The sequence below is a fragment of the Lycium ferocissimum genome, unplaced genomic scaffold (assembly GCF_029784015.1).
Source record: "Lycium ferocissimum isolate CSIRO_LF1 unplaced genomic scaffold, AGI_CSIRO_Lferr_CH_V1 ctg20138, whole genome shotgun sequence".
Taxonomy (NCBI): domain Eukaryota; kingdom Viridiplantae; phylum Streptophyta; class Magnoliopsida; order Solanales; family Solanaceae; genus Lycium; species Lycium ferocissimum.
The window spans coordinates 33,385-37,215 of record NW_026718853.1 but is presented as its reverse complement, the minus strand read 5'-3'; the positions used below and the strand labels follow the sequence as shown (position 1 = coordinate 37,215).

Genomic DNA, 3,831 nt, shown 5'->3' with positions numbered 1-3,831 from the left:
AGCTAATACGGTGAGTGACACTCACTGTGTCATGTTTGATTGGCCATTTCTTAGTCAATAAGTCTTTCAAATATTTATTAAAACTTGACATATCTTGGAAAGCATCAAGGAATGGAATGTTCATAGACAGCTGCTTGAGTTGATCATAAAATTTCTGGCACTTGGCATCCTAAGTCTTCTTCACTAACCTTTGAGAAAAGGAAGGTGAAGATTTGAACAATTGAGTTAAGGGCCTGAGTGCCCCATTCCTTTCCTTTTCCCTTGTCATTTCTCAAATCTTAAGCCTTTGGAATCTCCGGAACACGATCAACTTCAACCACACAAGGAGTTTCATCTTGCACTTCCTTAACCACACTTGGCACCTCAAGTTGTGCCTCTGCATCTTCTTCTTCTATAGGCTCCTTCTCAACTGCTTTCACACCCACACCTTGAAGTAGTTTCCCACGTCGAGTAGTTATAGCATGGCACTTGGCTATTGGATTGCCACCACCACCCATTGGATTTAGCACTGTATCACTCGGGAGTGTTCCCCTTTATGGGGGATATTTCTCTCTCGAAATATCTCTCATATGTGACTCAATCTTTTGGATGGAAGTAGTGTGAGAGCCCACAAATTTGATCAACCCCTATAAGGTATTATTAGACTTTTCTTGGTTGGCTAACACCCTCTCGAGTATGCTCTCCCGCTAGAACTCCCTTGATCATTTGATTTACCCTTTGGCGGAACATAGGGATTGGAGCTCCTATTCCCAAAGTTGTTATTGTTGTTGTAGTTCCCTTGGTTCAAACCAGTATAATCATTTTGGCCATATTAATTTCCTTGCCCATGTTGCTGAGGTTTCCACTAATTCTGATTCTGATATCCAGACCCTTGATAATTCTGCCTTTGATAATCCCCCGAAGAGTTGTTAACATAATTGGCAGCTTCATATTGCATAGGTGGTCCCTCTTGATATGGAAACTCTGGAGCTTAATACACCCCTTTTGGCAAAGTCTGTACATCTTCAACTACATTCCCTTTCTTTGTCTCCTTTTCATCAAACCTCTTGGTCAGCATAGTAATATTGGTCGCAAGTTGAGCCAGAGTTTGGTCCCTCTCTTGGTTTTCTTTCACAATGTTGTTGATTAACGGAGCCCCATATGCTATACCATCAGTGCCACCCTAGTGCCATGCTTGATTACGTGTAGTCAATTTGTCAAGCAATTGAGTGATTCGAGCATAAGTCTTGCCCATGAACACCCACCGGCGGCAATATTAGCCACGGTTTGTGTCATAAGATCTAACCCTGTGTAGAACTTCTCCATGAATATGTTCTCTAGAAAACCATGATTCAGAGACCGCATCAAGTATTGCTTGAACCTCTCCCAAGCTTTATAAAATTATTCCACTGGAAGTTGCTTCAACTCAAAAAATCTATCTCTGAGTTCGGCTTTCTTTTTGGAGGAAACCACTTCTTGAGAAAGACATTCACCAGCTCACCCCAAGTATGAATAGAATTGTGGGGCAACTTCTCAAACCAATTTCTTGCTTCGCCGGCTAAAGAGTATTTGATAACTCTCAACCAGATTGCATCAGGAGTAATAGCATTCTGGTTATGTGTTTGGACACACCAATGAAATTCTTCAATTGTTGATGAGGGTCATTGTCAGCAGAGTTACGAAAATACCTTTCAAGCTTGAGCGGTTGATAGATAGAACTATCAATCTTAAAACTTGTGGGACCGACCCTGGGTGGAACAATAGCAGATGCATTTTCCACCTCTTGCATGAAATTCGCGGACACATGCTCCTCGTCAGCAACTTCTTGTGGCTGGGGTGCAACATTTGCAACCCTACCACCATTCGTTCCACATCCTCCTTCTCTTACAGCCATAATCACCTGGTTCACAACAAAAGCAAATAAAGTGTGATGAAATAGAAAAAAAATTGAAGCAAAGCACACACTATTTAGTAATTTCAAACCGTATTCTCCGGCAACGGCGCCAAAATTTGATACGCTCAAATTACACCTAACAAATGGCGTAAAGTGGACGTTGTCAAATATAGTAACCCAACTAGGTTGGGGTCGAATCCCACAGGGAATAGAGTGTGAAAGGTTGCTATAGTAGTGTGATGCTTAAGTTTCAGTCTAGTTTCATATTCCGGTAAGTGTGTAACAAGATTTTATGTTTCTACTAGTTATTTTGATTTGTTTGTAATTAATTGGATTAAGAAACCAAGGTTGTTTCCCCCTTTAGATGAGATGTAACGTTATAGGTGTTAATATGATATACTTCTAATGGATTGTTGTATGGTATGCACTTAATCTCTAAATGACTTCCTAATATTTCCCAATAATTAGAAAGTATTTCCTCTTTATAATCTTCCCAAATACAAAAGAGTGGAAATTAAGAACGATTAAATTGTGCCAAGTAAACTCCTCTTATTCCTAAGTGAGTTTATTAAGTGAGGGTTAACGCCCCGAGTTCTTGTTACTAATTTCTACCAAACCCTAACTCACCTTCCCAAGCAAAATAAGGTTTTATGGCTTAAGTTAGTGTTTGCAACCATCAACCAACTTGAATGAATAAGAAATAAGTAAAAACCAACAACCCATTATACGTATTCAATAGTAAACATCCATTCACATCACACCCATCATTGGGTCCACAACCTTAGTAGGAAAATTAGCTACTCATAGTATTTAATGTAAAACAAAGCATTGAAAGAGTCATTAAGCTTACAATATGAATAATGAAGATGAAAAGATGGAATCTTGTCCTCAAAAGCTTCAACAATAATGAGTATTCAATGCTATGGAATAAAGGAATAAAAACTTACAATAGATGACCCACAAAACCTTAAACAAGCTATTTATGAAGGTCCAAAAATGCGGAAATACATTTGAAAAAACATCCCCCAGCGAAACCAAGTACGAACCGTACAAAATAAGTATGGTCCGTATCTTTTTATTCGGTTGATCAACTTCGGAATTAGGTCTTCTTTTACGTTCGATTGTCTAGCTCGTACTTAGGAAGTATTCTTCGTACATTGCTTTTTACTTTTTTCTCTCAGTCGACTTCAACTATCTCGCCTTCAATGTATGGTGTGAAGTACAACCCTTAAAACATTATACGGTCCATACAATCCGTCGTATCAAGAATTCTCAATTATTGGGCATTCTGTTTCTTGCATCCAGGTACAGTTGGGATGTACGGCCTATACATAATATGTACGGCTGCCCCTGGCGGAACCAAGTACGGACTGTACAAAATAAATACGGTGCGTATCTTTTTATATGGTTGATAAACTCAAGAATTACGTCTTCTCTTATGCCCGATTGTACGGTTTGTACTTAGGAAGTATGGTTTGTACCTTGCTTTGTATTTTCTTCTTTCAGTTGACTTCAACTATCTCATCGTCAATATACAGTGTGAAGTACGACTCATAAAACATTATACGGTCCGTACAATCCACCGTATAAAGCATTCTCAATTATTGGGTATTCTGTTTCTTGCATCCAGGTACGGTTGGGATGCACGTCCTCATACATAATATGTACGATCTGTACTTCTCTTTTTTTTTCTGCACTTTTGGTGCAATTTTCTTGTTTTTACCTTTTGGTCATCAATTACCTGAAACACAACAAAAACACATCAAAATGACACAAACTCACTTAAAAACAAGTAAAACTTATCGTCAAAAAGCATTAAATGTGTCGTAATTCTACGGTACATCACATACCAGTAAATGCTCCAGTCTAACGAACTAGTTTAGTTCTCTGACGAAGAACACCCAAAACCTAGCTTGAATCACGTGAGAAGGATTACCTTGGAAATCTTTTGTTTTTAT

General features: G+C 38.7%; 1 non-coding gene across 1 annotated transcript; it reads left to right on the top strand.

Annotated features, from left to right (window-relative positions):
- Window positions 1-1,321: 1,321 nt before the first annotated feature.
- LOC132043027 (small nucleolar RNA R71) lies at window positions 1,322-1,428 on the top strand. The gene has a single exon (XR_009411641.1). It is a non-coding gene; the product is annotated as a small nucleolar RNA R71 (small nucleolar RNA).
- Window positions 1,429-3,831: the final 2,403 nt, after the last annotated feature.